Below are 19,758 nucleotides of genomic sequence, written 5' to 3'. Positions count from 1 at the left end.
CCAACCATGTATGTCCTTTATTGTATGTGAAATTGTTAGTGGATACCCTGAATCTTGCTTGAATTTTTGATTCTGAGTAAAAATCGTAGGAGATGTATGAGGAGGATTTATGAAGACCTACTTCATCGCTTTCTGAGCTTGTATTGACTGTAATGCTTAATATCCAGTTTCATACAGACACTGTTGGCTGACACTTTTTTAAAACACTATACCAATTGTTCACTTTAAAGCTGAACTTGGAAGTCCCGAAATCCTTCAAAGTTAAAAGTGGAAAGGATGCTGCTGCTACCCTTGCTTTGAATATTTTTGGTCCTCTTTTTCTTCAGAGCCTTCCCAAGCTTATTAGAAATGGCAATTGTTTTTAGAAACATAGTCTTCTGATGGCGTAGTGTTACCATTTGACTAAATGGAAGAAGACAACAATTCTCAAAAACGTTTTAGTCTTGGCATAACTATTTGCTCTCACTGGCCGTCTCTTGTTGTATGAAGATGATCTGTTGGGAGTGGGCATTTAGCCTAGGCGTTGAGACTGAAGCGCCTGGTTTGATGCCCAGCTCTTGCTCCTGACTCCGGCCTCCCAAGAATGTAGAGCCTGAATGGCTATGGTGATAGAGCAGGTCCCTGGGTTCCTACCAGGCACTGGCAGGCCTGGACTGAGTTCTTAGCTTCCACTCTGGCCCCATCCTTTCCGGAGACCACTGTGACATTTGCGGACTGAACCAGCAAATGGGAATTCTGTTTATGTATCTTTCAAATTGTGAAAAAAAAATTTAATAAAAAACACCTAACTGACTAAAATGAAGTAGTAGAATGCATGCCAAAATTTACAAAGGTGCTGTAATTCCCAGCTTTATTTATGGGGTGTGGTATTTAAGTTCAAAAGGCACAAATGGCCTGAAGAACTTGTGTAAGTCCTTTCATTTGTAAGAGAAAACAAATTACTTACCCCACAAAGCTGCAGTTCAGACTCAAAAGTTGTCTGTTATATATTGTATTTGATTCAACCTACCCCTATGAGAGAAACTTGCAAGAAGAAAAGTATATTAAATGAGAATTCTGAACACTGTGCTTCATAATTTTAGATTCTTAAGCAGGATTTTGTATCTATTGTCATTAGGAAAAGCTTTCACATGTATTTCAGCGATTCTTTTGTATATTTTTACCTAAGGTGATGAAGCCATAAGTACAAATTTTCTTAATAGCCATTATAATACATTTCTAATAGCTGAAGGGCCACTTGTATTTTTCTTATTTCAAAAAATTTTTGTGTTGGTATAATTTTAAAGTTACAGAAGAGTCGTAGCATAGTTCGAAAGGTCCTGTGTATCCTTCCCCTACATTCCATTGCTGTTGATACTTTGCCATGTTTTGCTCATCTAGGTATAAATTCTACTGAACCATCTGATAGTAGGTTCCAGTTTTACTTTAAAGCTTCTTTATTTGAGAGATGGCAAGGAAACAGAACTCTCCCATCACTGGTTCAGTCCTCAGCTGCCTGTGGAGACTGGGGTTGGGGCAGAGCCAGGAGCTGGGTTTGTAATCCAAGTCTCCCACGAGGGTGGCAAGAACTCGGTCACGTGAGCCATTTCCACTCCCTCTCAGGATTTCTGTTGGTGGGAAGCTGGTGGCAGGAGCCAGACCGGGGAGTCAGATCCAATGCAGGATGTGGGCGTCTTCACTGCCAGACTAAACGCCAGCTCCCTGTGTGTATCTTTCAGAATAAGGGCACTTGGCTGTAAAACCTCCGTGTTTTCCACCAAAATCAAGATGCCAACACCAACAGAATCTATTTTATCTACAAACCCTATTAAACTGGTGCCAGTTACAAAAAAAAAATCCCTTTTGTTCTGGAGCTGGCCTTGTGGTTTAATGGGTTAAGCCACCACCTGCAGTGCTAGCATCCTATATGAACACTGATTCTAATATCAGCTTACCCATCTTATGATCCAGTTCCCTGCTAAGGAACCTGTGGAAGCTGCTTCCCTGACCCCCACATGGGAGACCTGGACTGAGTTCCAGGCTTCTGGCTTGGGCCTAAAGCATGAAGTCCTGCTGGGACTGAACCAGTGGCTGGAAGCTGCTTGTCTGTTCCTCACCCTCTTTGAAGCATTGTCTTTCACATAAATGCACCTTAATAAAAATAACTCTCCTTTCTGCTCCCAGGGCCCAGTCCCAGATGACACATGGTTTTCGCAGTCTGGAGCAGTGCCCTGGGTTTCCTTTTGTTGTCATATTCACATTTCTGAAGAGTGTAGCCCAGTGAACAAAAAACCTTCACTTTGGGTTTGTCCAGTGCTTCCTAACGGTTTGATTTGGGTTATGAATTGTTGACAACACTAGAGAAGTGGTCCTCGGTTCTTTTACTGTTTTTGAAAGGCATGATAGTGTCGAAATTTTTTCGATTTCTGGGAACGTTATATTTTAACTGTTGCTTATGAGGTCTTCAATGTTACTCCACTGTGAATAAATACATATTTTTCCGTTTTTTGTATTAGTTGGAAATATACAACATGGTATCCATAATGAATTAATTAGATTCCTATTAATGAGGGATTTTGTAGGGAGTTGCTTTGCAACTAGATCAATATCCTGTTCTTTCTCAAATGTGTGTCTACTACTTTTAGCATCACTGGTGACTCTCTTCTCTGAATCATTTATTGCCAGATGGTGACTTTCTAATGCCACCATTGCTTCTACATTGATTGTCATTCTACAGGATAGCACTTTCCTCCCCATTTGTTTACTCCATATTTAAATCGGCACGGAGCACAGGAATTCCTGTTTGATAATTGAAAAATTGGAATTTATTTTAACACTGCCGTTGTCCAAGCTTGGGCTGAGGGGAACATTTTCTACCTGGCTCCTGTATCCTGACAACCCTTAGTTGCTTGGCGCGCTTTGCTTCCTGGCACCACAGAATGTTCCTCCGGGCGCTTTTCTTCCTCTCGTCCTGTGATCAGCTGCTTCCGCAGAGTCCTAGCTCATGTTGGTGGCATTCAGAACCAAAAGCCGGGCGTCAGGCCGTGCTCATTGCCACTGTGCTGTCATTGCTACCGGGCTGTCCGTGGCCAGGTTTGGTAATAGGCAACAGCTGTGCTCGTCAAAGCCACCAGGTCACACTGATCTCCAGTTGGGGGTTGTTCCCCTCCCTCTACATTTGTAACTCCTTTCCTCTCCCTTTAAAAACTGGATTCCACTAGGGCTCCGTGTGTCTCCGTGTCAGCCCAGTCTTCCTGGGATGAACCACTCTCCTAGTCACAGAGCGTGCTCCCCTACTCCCAGCTCCTTACACGCTGCTCCTACCAGGGCTGAGCTCCTCACCTTCCTCACCCCGTGCTGGCCCCTGCCAACTGAACCCCGTAGTGAATATCTTTAAATGTTTTCATTTATTCCAAAGGCAGAGTGTGTGTGTGTGTGTGTGTGTGTGTGTGTATGAGAGAGAGAGATCTCCCATCTGCCGGTTCAGTCCTTACATGCTCACACAGCCAGCAGTAAGGATGGGTAAAATCCTTAAAATCCTTAAAATCCTTACCCAGGCTAAATCCAGGGTAAGGAACTCCATCCAGGTCTCCCATGTGAGGCAGCTGTGGCCTGCTGTCTCTCCTAGGGTGTGTGTGTGCATGTAGGAAGCCAGTATTGAACATAAGCACTCCAACACTGAACGGAGGCATCCCAAGTGGGGTCTTTTGCCTGACCACTTTATTTTTTTTTAGGATGCAGAAAGAGCTCTGATCTACTGGCCCCTGCTAGATGCCTGCCTGCAGCCAAAGCCTGGATCTAGGAACTCAATGCAGTTCTCAGCATGTGGGTGGCAGCCTCCTAATTCCTTGAGCCATCATGCCGCCTGCTGAGTCGTGCATTGGCAGGGAGCTGGAGTCAGTCTTGGGAGCCAGACAGAGGGAGGGCAGACACTCAGCAGCCGCGCTGAGTGTGAGTGGGTATTGTAGGGATGGATCTCCAAGCCTGCTGCCCAGAGGGCAGTGCCAGTGCAGATGCTCCAGCAGGGGTGACGTAGACACGAGTCCCGAAGGCAACCGTCTTGAAGAGTCTGGGGAGTCTAAGTATTTGTCTTGCTTATTCCTCCTTCCTTTCTACTCTGTAATTAATTAAACCTGGCACATCGCATTCAAGGAAGAATTAGGGACCCCCGTGCAGTAGAACTAGTGGAGGGCTGGACGAAAAGGCAGGAGGAACAAGCCCGGTGTCAAGGGTGGTCCTAGGTGTTGGCGAGGCAATACTGCGCAGGAACCATCCCCCCGGGCCGGAGGGATTCGGCAATCAGAAATTTTAGGAAATGTGCTAATCTTGTAACTGTCCTCGCTGAAAGCCTCGTCTGTCAGTTCATCATGTGGCTCATCCACCCCCTTCACTCTTGAGTTTAAGGAGTGCCAGGACCAAGTTCACTAGATTGAGTGCTGAGGTGTTCTTTTATTAAACAGTCAGTTATTCTTCCATCTGAACAGATTGGAGTGGGAGGAATAATATCATGCCCCTGGACAAATGATTTCTTGGTAAGCTCAGGATGGAGTCCAGTTATGTAACACATGTAGGCAACCTGCATAATAATCGTTGGAAATTACTCGTACCTATAGGAAAATGGATTCTATGACCATAATTATTCCCACTTTAGAGATTCAATTCACCTAATGGAAATAATTGCTCAAGTGCCCTTTCACTGGAAAAAAAAAAAGGCCGGGTTCCTAGCGATAGTTGCTGCCCGTGAATGCTAGGTATCAGAGGCTGTGCTGAGCACTTTCCGTGGACTGTGTCAGTCACGATGGCTGTGGGCAGCGTGGGCACATTTCCTATTCCCAGTTATGGATGAAGAAACTGAAGCAGATTGTCTCTGGGCCTTGGGCTCTTTCACACACACCCTGAGCATCATCATGGGCAATGGGGGCCCATCAAACTTCAAAGCCACAAGGAAGACATCCAGCCCTGATCTGGCTTTGTCTGGGTGCTGACCCAAGTAGTTGGAGGGAGGGGCACTGTGATGTCAGTTTCACCAGGATAGAAACAGACAAGGGTTGTACCTGTTGGAATTTGGGCAGCCAAAATGAGGAGGAAAAAGAATGGATGCTGGAGGCAAACCTAGCAATTATTCTTTCTGTGGACGTCCGGGATGCAGGACACTGAAAACCAAGGCCATTGCTTCCTACCTGTGTCAGGCCACTGACTTTGTATGCTAGCACTTTGAGCACCTGAGGTAAATGGTCTTGGCACTTTGCAAGGTTGCATGGGGATCATGGGCTGTGAGCAATGCCAAGCACTTGGGGTATCTGGCACATAGGTAGCAACTGGAGGCACAAGGATCACTATTAATACCACGTGCACGTATGCTGTGTGACTCCACCCTCAGTATCATCCTCAAGGACAGACGTCGCCTGCTTTTGCATCAAGGGCGCTCTGGCAGATTTCAGCAGTGTCCTGATGAATTGGGGATTTCACTGGACCACTTGATTTTTGAGAAAGAGCTTCCATGTGTATTCCTTTTAGCATCTAGAGAATATGCTCTTTTAAATGGTAAGTTTTAAATTGTTATATATTTCCATTTTATTTGAAAGGCAGAGAGACATCTTCCACTTGTTGCTTTGGTTCTCTAGTGTCCACAATAACTAGGCCGACCCAGGCAAAAGCCAAGAGCCCAGAATTCAAAGTTTCCCATGTAGGTGGCAAAGACTCAAATACTTGGCTGTGCACCTGCGGCCTCCCAAGGGGTGCAACAGCAGGAAGCTGGAACCAAGAACCAAGCTGGGATTTGAACTTAACATGGGTTTCCCTGAGAACCATTTAACCACTGCATCAAACACTCTGCCCTTAGACACAATCTTTACAAGTACTTTCCGATGTATTCCTGTTTCCTCCAAGTAATCCTAACATTTATATCACATGACCTACCAGCAGTCTAAGACCATTTTATCTTTAAACATTTTCTGAGACAATTTAAATGCAGCCAGCTTGGGTTTGATCAATGTGACCAGGCATTCATCTTAGAGATTCTGTCTTTTCTCATCTTCACTGCTGATTTTCTGCCATTCCCCACAGAATAACAGAAAGCCAGCATCGCCCGTCAAGAATAAGAGGAATTCCTGGGCCCGGCGGCGTGGCCTAGCGGCTAAAGTCCTCGCCTTGAAAGCCCCGGGATCCCATATGGGCGCTGGTTCTAATCCCGGCAGCTCCACTTCCCATCCAGCTCCCTGCTTGTGACCTGGGAAAGCAGTCGAGGATGGCCCAAACCTTTGGGACCCTGCACCCGCGAGGGAGACCCGGAAGAGGTTCCTGGTTCCCGGCTTCGGATCGGCATAGCACTGGCCCGTTGCGGCTCACTTGGGGAGTGAATCATCAGACGAAAGATCTTCCTCTCTGTATATCCGGCTTTCCAATAATAATAAAATCTTTAAAAATAATAATAATAAGAGGATTCAGTCTGCACGAACATCATGCAGTGTGTGTGGAGTCCAGAGTGCTGCTAAGTGGATTCCAAAAGGCTGTTGAACAGTTCCTCACCTAATCTTTGCAGGGAGGAAGGTGGGCTGGGGGTTGGGTTAGGGCTTTTTCAGGCAAGTTTTCAACTCTTGTCAAGTTACAAGAGCAGTTCACAAAGTTCATGGAGAAATGGAAGTAAAAGAAGTTTATTTTGGTTTAAAAACCCTAAAATCCACGCACATATGGAATCTGATAGAAATGTCTCATGAGTTGCGTGTTAGGAGCAAACTAAGCATACAGTTCAAACTTTTTTTCCACAAAAATGTATGTATTCTAATTCCCTTGTCTTTTTGAGGTTGCTTGTTGGTGGATCTGTGCTGGCCAGGATTCTTAGCTGACCCGACAACTTCCGTATCTCCTGGCTGAGGATGCTGGTGGCAGTGTGAGGAACTTTGTAACCAAGCTGCTCTTAACCAAAGTGGTTGTCCTATGAGAAGACAGACCCAAAGGGATACTGGCAGGTCTGGACAGTGGCCCTAAATCGAACAGAATTCGATTCTACTCTTCTTTCCAAGCCAATGGCACAGATGAGCAATGGAGAGATCAAGCCTAACATTCTAGAGTGACAGAAAGCATTTTATTGGAAATAAAGCTGAGGATAAAGATGGCTGCCAGAAAAAAAGAGAAAAAAAGTAACGGGTTCAGGCCACATCACTATTAGACTAATGGACTCTGCAATTAGTAACAGACTTGAAAATAAGTGTGATGATACTCCTGCTTAATTTACTGGCAGGACTCCACTCACAGCTCTTAGTAAACATCTGCCCCACCTCTCACTTTCCCCTTTAATTGGTGAGAAGAAGGAAAAAGCCCTGCTCTTAACGCAGTGACCTTGTTTGGCCTGTTCGCATCCTCCTTTCTCAATGAAATGGTTCTGATGGGTACTCAGTTCTGCCATGTTCCTTTAGAGCAGGGTCTTCCACGTTCCCAGGCATCTTTGCAGGACTGCAACGCCTCACCGCACAGCTGTGTCCTCGTTTTCTTCTGGTTTCCTGAGCTGCGAAACTAGCCCTAGCATGCTTTACTGCAGGGCACTGGAAGGCTCCATTTCCACGGACAGTTCTATGCTACAGCGAGCCACAACCATAGCACCGCCGTGCCAATACACTGGGCCCCAGGGCTTTCGTCCAGTCCTGGCCTAAAATACTCCGGCTGAGCAGCCTACACTCACTCTCCATCACTCGCTCTGCACAGGTGCCTAGGCTGGACCTAACACAGTGTCTTCCCCTTCGCAGGCAGGGACGTGAAGGCTCAGAGAGAGGCTGCGAGAGCCTCTGGGAGTGACCCCCAAGAGCTGCGGCGGGGAGGCCACAGCCTGACTCCCAACGCCGAACTGCCACCCTCTGGGGCCACAGGTGAGCAGGACTGTAGACCCATCCCACCGGGAGAGCAAACAGACCTCCGGCGGAAGCTTCCTATTTTTTAGCGACAAAAAGGATGTGAAGACGTTCCTAAAGTGTGGCCAGCGTGGCTGTTCGTTCTCGGAGTTCACCTCCGCGTTCCTGCGCCCATGGGACCACAGGGGTCAAGTCCGAGAAGCTGGGCGGGCTGCATTCTGGGGGTCTCAGAGCTAGGCGCTGCGGCACCCCGCCCGTCTTTGAAGCAGCTCTCTGCTGCCTCTATAGGTGCTTCTGACACTTGACACGTTGGGGTCTCCAGCTGCGAAATAAAACAGGGCAAGGACTAGGGTCAAATGCAAATTCAGAAACGGAGGGAAGCTGATGACCTCAGCAAGGAGAGACAAGCAGAATAATGAGCAGTGAGAGTTGCGGAGTGGTTAACCTTGACGTCCAGTCCCATTCCTTTTCCGACTGCAAGGCATCAAAACAGCTAAGCGACGTCGGGAACCTGACCTTGGGCTCAATCAATCATTGACAGGGGACTAGGCACTTTGTTACTGCCTTGCTTGCAAAAGCAAACCTGAACTGACTATAGTGTCTATGCTGCAGACTATTCTTTCAACATACCTTTTTTTAAAAGAATTGGCTACTTTTTAATGAATTGCTTTCTCTCTTTTAATTGGAAAGGCAGAGAGAGACAGAGGCACATAATCTTCCATTGCTGGCTCACTCCCCCAGATGCCGTAATAACTGGGGGTGCGCCAGGCCAAGGCCAGGAGGCTAGAACTCGGTCTAAGTATTTCACATGGGCGACAGGGACCTCAAACCCCTGCGCTTTCACTGCGGTCTCCCAGGGAGCACTTTGGCAGGAAGTGGGAATTAGAAACGAAGTTGGGGCCGACACCCACGCATCCGCTGTCCCAAACGACTCTTCTAAAATATATATTTTTGATGTACACAGGCTATGTTCTCATCCAGGAAGATATTTATGTGTTATTAAAACTACAGAAAGTTCCAGAGTAATTTATAAGGCATGATTCCATCATTTTAAAACTGTAAATGACTGGGTCAGTACAGTGGCATAACAGGCTAATCCTCTACCTACAGCATCAGCATCTCATGTGGGTGCCAGTTCACATCCTGGCTGCCCCACTTCTTATCAAGTTCCCCATGTATGGCCTGGGAAAGCAGTGGAAGATGGCTAAAGTCCTTCAGGCCCTGAACCTACATGGAAGACCTATAAGAAGCTCCTATCTCCCAGCTTTGGATTAGCCTAGCTCTAGCAGTAGTGGCCGTTTGGGGAGTAATGCAGTGGATGGAAGACTTCTCTTTCTGTCTCTCTTTCTCTCTCTGTCATTCTGACTTTCAAGTAAAATAAGTAACCTCCCCCCACCTTTTTTTTTTTAACTCCCTTGTAAATGGCTGAGAGAAGGTTTCAGCCCAGGTTCATCCAGGAGATGAAAATTTCCCAACTGCTCAGTTACATGACTCTCACTAATTCTCTTTTGCTTCAACAAGCATATCATCTAGTAGCAAATGGCATGGATACCCATGACAATTGTTACACGACTCCCATCCTCAGAGCCAGGGAACAGTGGAGATGGCAGGAGGCAATAGAGGAAGCAGTGGGGAAGGGGCACACTTGCTCCTAGAGTGCTCCCACTGTCCCTCCTGGTGTGTTCCTGCAGTGACACCCACTGTGTCACTGTGTAAGAACTGGCACCTGCCTTGGTGCCCATCACTATGTCATCCCTTCTAACCCTATCATCTTACCAATATGTGATTCACTGCACTTTAAAAAACTGGAACAAGTTCTAGTCCTTTCTTAAATGATTAATGAATTTATGTGTAAGGCAGGGTGACACAGAGAGATGAGCACAGAGGGGACAGGAATGTCATCTGCTGGTTCACCTCTGATGGTCCAGGCTGAAGCCACGAACTCCATCCAAGTGTCTCAGGTACATGGCAGGTGACCTAAGCTCTTGGGATGTCACCTGCAGCCTTCACAGGTGCATTAGTAGGTAACCAGATAGGAAATGGAGGCAAAGAAGCTGGGACCTGGGCCAGTGCCCTGACTGGGGATGCAGGCTTTGGAAGGGGTGCCTTAACAATGCTGGTCCATATTCTGATCTTAAACGTGGTTTCCAGTAAGGTGTTTTAAGAATCTGCACACTGGCCCGGCGGCGTGGCCTAGCGGCTAAAGTCCTCGCCTTGAAAGCCCCGGGATCCCATATGGGCGCTGGTTCTAATCCCGGCAGCTCCACTTCCCATCCAGCTCCCTGCTTGTGGCTTGGGAAAGCAGTCGAGGACGGCCCAAACCTTTGGGACCCTGCACCTGCGTGGGAGACCCGGAGGAGGTTCCTGGTTCCCAGCTTCGGATCGGCATAGCACCAGCCCGTTGCGGCTCACTTGGGGAGTGAATCATCGGACGGAAAATCTTTCTCTCTGTCTCTCCTCCTCTCTGTATATCTGACTTTGTAATAAACTGAATAAATCTTAAAAAAAAAAAAAAAAGAATGCTACACACTGGTTTAGCAGCAGGATTTTGGGTCTTGTCCTGCTAGGCCTGCCACAACAGATGACGAGTATGATAAGGGAAAATGGGCAGGTGTCTGTAGGATGAATGCAGCCTGGAATTTAAGGGTCAGATATTACCACTTCCTATGAGCCCTTGGCCAAGTCTCTCGTCTGCTCTGACCCTCCATTTATTTGTCTCAACAAAGGACCTTTAGGCAAGATCCTGTTTGACATCATGATCATCATGACGTGCCATCCCAGTTCAGCATGGTGAGGGAATGCCCTCCTGTTTTAGATTCAAGACGCTGTGGGGAATTGGTAATAAATGTAAGAACTGGCCACTGAATGCCTTTTCTGGCCCCTGAGACTGGTACCCTCCACTTGAGCCTTCCAGTCCTTGTTAACATCATAGCCAGCAGGTAAAAAACAAAGCCTGCATTAATTCAGCACACTGCAGGAAAGGGGACAGTGGGTGCACATGACTTTGGGAACCAAAGGGCCTCCTTTGTTGGATGAATTCATCATGCATCTCCTTGAATCTGAACTTGGGCCATCTCTCTTGTACAAATGCCTGTCCCCTGGAGGTATTTTCATATTGAACCCATATTTTGTTTGTAATAGATTGGTTTTATTAGCGGTTTTCAACGGTGGCCAGCCTAAAGGCTTGAACATAACACCTGATCGTAAAAGTGGGCAATTATTGGGAGTTATTAAAAACTGTAGATTTTTATTAAATCCTGTAGATTTTTAAAAACCCATTCAGGGATTTTTTCCTTTCTTCCTTTTTTTTTTTTAAATCAGTTTCCTTCAAAACTCTTCTGTGAAACAACCTAAGCAAATGACATGTTCCTTAGAAATTCAGAGACGCCACCAAGTATGAGCGAGGTGATAAATCCTTGATGCCCTAGATAACCTCGCTCTCTATCCTGAGGTCCAAGTGAGGCACAGAATCTAAAGACACGGCAGAATCTTGTGGCAAGTAAAATACATTCATTACCTGTCCCTGGAAGCAAGTGGAAATGCGAAAGAGGAATTTTATTTTTCATTAGTGAGAAATCAAGCTAAAGCAGGGCATTCTTGAAAAAAAAAATTTTTTTAAGACACTGCCAAGCCATGAAATGATGCTTTGATGGAAACACAAGACAGATTCACAGCCTCTGTACACTCGTGGGATGGCCCCCCATCCTCTCAGAGTGATCTGTGGCTGCCAGGCCCACAGAAAAAGCTTCAGAAGTGAAAGTGAGTAATGCCCGTCACACGTTGTGCCAACGTAGACCTGAGCCGGGAGAACCACAGTCTGAGATCTATGCACAACGCGCCTCTGCATCTCAACTGATCACTGAGCGTGGTGGACAACAATGGACTTGGCTCAGTGTCCATTCCCCGTCTGCCAGAAACTCCTGGTTTGTCCCTTTCCTCTTCTGAAAGGGAAGGTCCCTGCTGGGGCCTGGGGAGACCCACTGGGCCCTCACAGTTCCCACAGTGGGCCCAGCACGGCAAGTGCAGTGCCTAGCAGCTGGCACAGGGCACTGGCTTGTCACGGGCTTTGAAACACATACCTCCTCCAATGCTCCTTGGCAGGAAGGATCCTGACTTTGAAGGAACAGTGAAGGTGGGGCTTCAGGGAAGGGAGTTCCAGCCTATTGGGTTGAAGATGGGGTGCATTCCAGCCTTGGGACCATTGTGATGTCTAGGAGGTGGCCCTTGGCAGCATGAACCCTCTGGTTCAGAAGCAAGACCACCAGGCCAGCCTCGGGTGTGGCTGTGCCTCAGCTCCTCCGTGGAAGTTAGACTATTTCCTGCTTCATGTTATCGCGAGATAAAATGAGGTCATGGTTGCAAAAACACAATTACTGGTGAGTAAGCTCTGGGGAAATGCTAATAATTCATATTCAAAGTACGTGAAGAGTTCTAATTCTATCTTGTGTGGATTACAGAATTCACTTTCAGAAGTGAATTTAGGGGCTGGTGTAATGCCTTATAGGCTAATCTCCTGCCTGCAAGAGCTGGCATCCCATATGGGCTTAGGTTCACGTCCTGGCTGTTTCATTTCCAATCTAGTTTCTGCTTATGCCCTTGGAAATCAGCTAAGAATGGCTCATGTTCTTGGGATCCTGCATCCACTTGGGAGATCCGGAAGAAGCTCCTGGCTTTGGATCAGCTCAGCTCTGGCCATTGCGGTCATTTGAGGAGTGATGAACCATCGAGGGGGAGGGACCTCTTTCTTTCCTTCTTTCTCTGTAAAAATCTGCCTTTTAAATAAAAATAAGTAAATCTGAAAAAAAGAGAAAGAAGTGAACTTAGTTACATAATTTGCATGTCCTTGGGAGGAAGCTCGGTTTTCCTTTAAGATTTATGTACACAGAGAAGGGGAAAGATCTTCCATCTCTGCTGCTTCACTCTCCAAATAGCCAGCACAGCCAGGGCTGGGACAGGCCAAAGTCAGGAGCCAGGAACTCTGGGGGGTCCCCCACATGAGTAGAAGAGCCACAAGTTCTTTTTTTAAAGATTTATTTATTTTTATTGGAAAGATAGATATACAGAGAGAAGGAGAAACAGAGAGATCTCCCAGCACCAGTTCACTACCCAAGCAGCCACAATGGCCAGAGCTGAGCTGATCCGAAGCCAGGACCTAGGAGCTTCTTCCAGGTCCCCCACGCAGGTGCAGGATTCCAAGGCTTTGAGCCATCCTCTACTGCTTTCCCAGGCCACAGGCAGGGAGCCGGATGGGAAGTGGAGCAGCTGGGACGTGAACCAGTGCCCATATGGGATCCTGGTGTGTTCAAGGCAAGGATTTAACCACTGAGCCATAATGCTGGGCCCAAGCCCAAATTCTTGAGCCACTGCCAGTTGCCTCCCACTCACATTAGTTGGGAACTGGATTCGAAGCAGGGCAGCTGGGATTCACACCTACTGCTCCACAGTGAAGATCCCTGGGGAGGAAACTCAGCTATTCTTATACAGTCCTACCTGTCAACTGCATCCAACCTTGCGTGCATCCTTCCATCATTCATGGGTGCTGAAGATGGCCATTTGACCTGTTCTCCTGTGGGTCTTTCAGATACACAAGAGTCCCAGATAGATGACCTGCACTCAACCCCGCGTCTGTAGTTTGGCTCCTGTTATTACAAGAGCACAGGGTGTCGCCGTCCAGCAGCGACACTAAAATGACGAGGAACTCTCTAGAGGGCCTGGAAAAACAAGAACCGCCACTGCAACCGGAACACACAACCAACGAACACATGAACACACGGAGGAACAAACAAACGGAGGAACAAACGAAAAGCCCAGTGAAAAAAGGATTTATTGCTGAAAGCGGGCTGTGTATATACAGTTCTCCACCAGTCACTTCTCCCCGTGGGTCCACTGGGCGCTACCTGATAGGCCGGTAGCAATGACATAATCACCGTGAGGACATCAGCCTATCCCCGTGACTTTCTGTTTGACTACTGGCGGGACCAACCCCGCCTCCTGGCCCTCAGCCAGTCGCCATTTTTCGACCGCCTATCAAACACGTGGGGTAGGCCGCTCCCCACAATAGGGCCTGATGAGTTATTGGGTTTGGTACAGGCATGTCCAGGTGAAGAAGCAGAGGCCTGGCAGAGAAGGCGGCGTGCCCTGAAGCAGCCAGCAGCATGAGAGTCCAGCGCCAGTGACCGGCAGATCAGGGAGTCACCCAGGTCCTGTCCTTCTCCAGTGACACATGTCTACTGTCCATAGAGTGAGGCATGATGGGAATGAACATGGAGCAGGGCCGAATGCTCCGGGTGCAGGCACCTCCCCGCGGGCTCCTGGTCCAGCTCATCACCTGGCAGCCCCTCCTCAGCATCCAGAGCAGCAAGTGCTAGTTGCCAGCTAAAGGTGGCACCAATCCTTTGCAGATGGGACCTCTGAGCCGCTGCTTGGACGGCTGCCCTAATCCTGCTCTCTCTTGTACTGATTCCCTGCAAATAATCTCCCCCAGGCCGGCCTTAGCCTAGTAAGCCTTCCCTCGGCTTAATAACAAACAGTGTGGGAGCCTCGACACCCACAAACCCAAGCCCATTGCTGGCTGCAGGCACCCAGAGGGTTGGGGGCTGGCACTTCCTTATCCCAGGCATGGGGTGGGAGAGGGGGCTACTGAGCTGAGTCACCCTCCCAGCTGTGGAATCTGTGCTCTGACACCGCAACACAAAGCTGCTGTTGCAAGATGTTACTTGTTTGTGAAGCTTGCTACCTGCACCAAGCCCAGCTCCATTCCAGGGTCAGGGACCACGGTGCAGCCTGTTTGGCTGCTGCAGCCCCTGCAGGAACTCTGCTGATATTTCCTGACATGACAGGTGGGGCAGGTCTGTGCGCGATCACCACCAAAGGGTTATTTGGAAACAGGCATGGTGGAGTCCACTCGAATTCAGCTCCCACACACCCTGGCAAGGGCCAGTGAGTGGGTGAGAAGCTGCTCCAGGACACCCCTTAGAAGGTGCCAGGCACTGCTGCAAGGGACTCTCAACAACACTTGGTGGGTCGTTGACCCCCAACTACTCAGTTTGTAGGTGAGTAAACTGAGGCACAAATCTTCCTTGTTGAGATCAAACTGTCAGCAAGTGGTTGGAGCTGGGCTCTGAACCCACACTCTGGCCCTGAAGCACCACACTAACTGGTCACTGTCCTGCGTTGGTCCTCCACACAGTAAGTGCAGATGGCCAGGACAGCAATGGCTCATGCCCTGTCCTGTGAGGCTGAAGGGTGGTGATGCCCGACAAAATCCCCAACAGCCCTGAGACTTTAGAGAAAGGAAACCTGAATATGCAGTGGAGTGCCCTTCAGAACATTCATGGGAAATGAAAGCAGAAGAAAAATTGATTCGGGCGCAAAAAATAATTGAAGTCCATGCACAGCTTTTTTCCTGACATATTTTTCATGATTTTTAAAGAGTCCTTGTATGTATGAATTTTAAAAAAATTGCACCAAAGTAAACTTACTCTTTTTTTTTTTTAAAGGTTTATTCATTTTATTACAAAGTCAGATATACAGAGAGGAGAAGAGACAGAGAGGAAGATCTTCCGTCCGATGATTCACTCCCCAAGTGAGCCGCAACGGGCTGGTGCTATGCCGATCCGAAGCCGGGAACCTGGAACCTCCTCCGGGTCTCCCACGCAGGTGCAGGGTCCCAAAGGTTTGGGCCGTCCACGACTGCTTTCCCAGGCCACAAGCAGGGAGCTGGATGGGAAGTAGAGCTGCCGGGATTAGAACCAGCGGGGCGTTCAAGGCGAGGACTTTAACCACTAGGCTACGCCGCCGGGCCCAGTAAACTTACTCTTGAATTCCTTTTGCCTGAGAACTTTTGGAAGTACGCACAGAAGAGGGACTGAAAGGTAGTTTAGCAAGCAAGTTTGCTTGCTTGTCTGTTGTCTGATTTTTCAGAATTTTGTCTTTCACCTCTGGATCCCTCCCACTTTACAAGAGCACCTGTCAGGTCATAGGGGCCAGATACTTATTTACTGCTGATAAACGTGGTACATGATGGAGAAACATTGATTTTTAGCCTGTTCTCCCACTGAGTGGTGAGCACTGGGCTTGCTTTAACCACTCGCTTGCCCTATGGAGGCTGGTAGAAGGAACACTCCAGATTCAAGTTTCCTGAAATTCTCATCCCTAGAACATTCCTTTTGGGTCCCGGTCCCCTTGTTTTGAGCAACTCAAAGCCCATGGAGAGGGCTGTGGGAGCCTCCAGTTAATGTCAGCCTCGGCTAGTATTCCCCAGCGCTAACTCATTTGCATGGGGAATTCAGGAGGTTATAGCTCCAGTGATCATGGGGTTGCAACTATGTGGGAGACCCCACATGAGAGCCACCCATCCACACCCAGCACCCTAAAGAACCACAGGACGCAGGAGCAGGAGTTCCAGTGTGTGTTGAAGGGGAGGAGCGGCACGGCATGTGACAGAGCAGTGTGTGTTCTGGACTTCATCAAGCAAAGTATGCAGGTGAGTGTGAGCCTCTGGGGGCCTGGGGAGCAGTCAACCCCTGGTCCGAGGTGGTTAGCTCAGGACAGTGGCATCCAGGTGACCTCTGCTGTCTTTGTATCGCAATGAACGCTTCAAGCTCTTAGTAACAAGCAGTTATTCTTCACATAATTGCATACCACCAGCAAGGTTATTAAAGTGGGGTAGGACACCACAAACAGACCCCAGATTTTTCTGCAGCACAGCCAACAGGCCTCTTCAGGCAGCAAAACGAAGAGAACAGACCTGTCTTTCATGATGCGTCTCTCTGTTCATATGCTGCATGAGCGAGGTGAAGGAATGTGCCCGACATTGCAAGGGCAATTTATCAGAATTTTCACTTGAAACAGAAACGATCCCTGGCCGACTTAAACATAAGTATGTCTTAGAAAAGAATCATTGGGCTAGCACAGTGGTGAAGTGAATTAAGTACCTGCTTGCAAAACCAGCATCCCATATGGGTGCCGATTTGAGTCCCAGATGCTCCGCTTCTGATCCAGCTCCCTCTTAATGCAGTTGGGAAAGCAGTGGAGGATGGCCCCAAGCCTTCGGGCCCTGCACCCGTGTGGGAGACCTGTAAGAAACTCCTGGCTGCTGGCTTTGGATCAGTTCAGCTCTGGCCATTGTGGCCATTTGCAGAGCAAACCAGCAGATGGGAGATCCTTCTCCCCGTTCCTCCTCTCTTTGTAAAGTCTGCCTTTATGATAAAAATAAATAAATCATTTTTTAAAACCTCACAGTATAAAAGTTCTAGAAAACATGAGAAGATCTTTGGTACCTTGGATTAGGTAAATATTTCTTATGCAATGAATCATAAAAGAAAAAAAATGAAGTTCACCAAAATGTAGAACTTTTTTTTAAAGATGTAGATATAGAAAGGTAAACCAGAAACCGAAATATTTACCTGACCAATATCTGATAAAGGACTGGTAACAAAAACCTGGTAAGAACTCTCAAATCTCAGTAAGTAAATAAAAAGCCCATTAAAAAACCTAGAAATGGATCTGAACAGACTCTACCAAGGAAGACATGTAAATGTCAAATAATGGCACAAAAAATGCTCAACAGCACTTGTAATTAGCCAAATGCAAATTAAAGTCATAATGAGGTACTACATGCCTGGTCTGAGGGCCCAATTTGGTAAATCCTGACCATAACAAATGCTGGTAAGGAGGTGGGGCAACTGGAACCCTCCAACGGAAAAAGAAGAATGGCACGACTGTGTGGGCAAACAGTGAGCTTCTTAGCGGTATGTATACTGACCTCGTGAGCCAACAATTCAACCCTAGGTTTACCCAGGGAAAATGGCATGCACCTACCAAAACCTTGCATGTCAAAGTTTGTAGCGACTTTATTTATCACCACCCTAAACAGGAAACAACCTAACTGTCCAACAACCGGAGAACAGATCAGAAAACAACATACACTTCAGTAGTAAAAAAGAAAAAAATAAAACCCTAATATACTACATGCCACAACATGGATGACCCTCCAAAGCATGCTGGACTGGAAGGCAGCACCCTGAAGGATGGCATCTGTTCCAGAAGAGGCAAAACCACTGGGAGCGGCAGGCTGGTTGTTGTGGCTAGAGCTGGGAGGAGATGCTGCCTGCAAGGGCCACACAGGAGCGATCTAGTGGGCAGGCAACACGCCACACCTCAGTGGGGCTGATTGTGAGGTTGCCTCAATTCACGTAACTGCATGCTTGAAAAAGGGGCCTGTTCCTGCTTATATAAACCTCAGGGACTCTGAAAACAAAGTGGAGTCTTCAGGAGGGCCAGAGAACCCCACCCTGATATTCACAGTGTGGCTCTGGACACTGGAGCCGGGGAGGCATTGGTGTGTGTCCAGCCAGGGTCCCTCCCTTCATGTTTGGGAGGAAAACCCTTACCCACAGGCACTAATAGACTCCTCCTCTTACTGGTCCCTTCAGCCAGGATTAGAGTCAGGGCCCCCACCGTTGTCACCAAGGGGGATGGGAAGGGAGGGATCTGGCTGCCCAGCCTGTCTGTGGGAACACAGGGAGGAGGATGCACACTTGGAAACAGAAGTGCCTTGCTTCCCTGGGCCAGATGCTGTCAGGTCCCTGTGTGATGCGATGGCAGGACTACCACAGCCCTCTTGTACTACAGGGTACACAGTAGAACTGCCCCATCCCTGGGAGAAATTGAGGTGTTTATCCTCCAAGTCCTGCTCCTCCTGGACTGAGGAACTTCTGTCTTCCCTTCCCAGCAGTCTTGGAGGAAGTCTTTTGGTGGGTCATCTCAGATGCTCCCAGGGGGGAGCTGTCAGGTTCATGAAAAGGGTGAGTGTCCAGGAGCCCAGAAGAGGAATGGCCATAGCTCCCACTCTGACACGTTGGCTTCTGTCGACCCTGTGGATTGTCAGCAGTTGCAAGTGTGTGGCCAGCAGACCCCTGCTAAGACCTGTTTGTTATTGTTCACAATAAAGAGTGTGTAATCCAGCCACATCTGGCCCGGGCTCCTGGGTGTGGCGGGCCAGCCCAGATGGTGACTTTCCAGCTCTGCTCAGTGCTGGCCCCTGGTCTGACAGACCTGTGGGAAGAGGAGAGTGACTCCCTGGGGGCCGGGATCTCTGCTGCTGGGACTTGTGGACTGGGTGGCGCTGGGCACTGGGGACCCAGCTTCTGCCTGGGCTTGCTGCTCCTGCTCCCGGAGGACACGGGGAAAGCTGTCATGGAGATGTGGTGGGAGGAAGGAGATGGTATAATGGGGCCAGAGGAGGAGCAAGATGGGAGCATGCTGCAGATGCCAGTTATGGCTGGGACCTGGATGGGTCTTGGTCTCTGGACTATGATTTACTCAAAGCTGAGACAGCTGGCTGAGATCCTGGCTTTTTTTTCCCCACAGTTTTTAGCCAGGAGTGCCAAGCTGGGTGTGCTGCACGCCAAGTTCCACTGTTACAACCTCTTGTTTGGGCAACAGGGTATTTTTCTCTTCAAAGATTTTATTGCTCTATTTCAATGGTAGAGTTACAGGGGAGAGTGGGGCGGGGGGGAGTGGGGAAGGATCATCCATCTGCTGGGTCACCTCTACTCCCCACCCAGTGGCCACACCAGTCAGGGCTGGGCCAGGAGGGAGCCGGGAGTCCAGAGCTCCATCCAGGTTTCCTGCATGGGAACAGGCATAGGAGTTGATAGGGAACTGCAAGGCAGCCGGCTGGAGCGGTTGCCAAGGCCCCACGTCAACCTCAGCATGGCTTACAAATGAGCAAACCCCAGACTGGCTTCCAGGAGCTCAGCCTCACTTGGAGACGGGGAGCAGTGAGGAGAGGCTTGCCTGTGATGGCGCCCCCTAGAGGGCTCTGTTCGCTCCTGTCCTTCCAGCTCCAGGGAGCCTGGCACTGCTGGGGTTTGGAAGGCTGGCAGCCTGGACCAGAATGCAGGGTGTACACAGGTGAGGAGGTTCAGGT

This window comes from Ochotona princeps, chromosome 26 (genome assembly GCF_030435755.1).
Source record: "Ochotona princeps isolate mOchPri1 chromosome 26, mOchPri1.hap1, whole genome shotgun sequence".
NCBI classification, from domain to species: domain Eukaryota; kingdom Metazoa; phylum Chordata; class Mammalia; order Lagomorpha; family Ochotonidae; genus Ochotona; species Ochotona princeps.
This window is presented reverse-complemented; position numbering follows the sequence as displayed.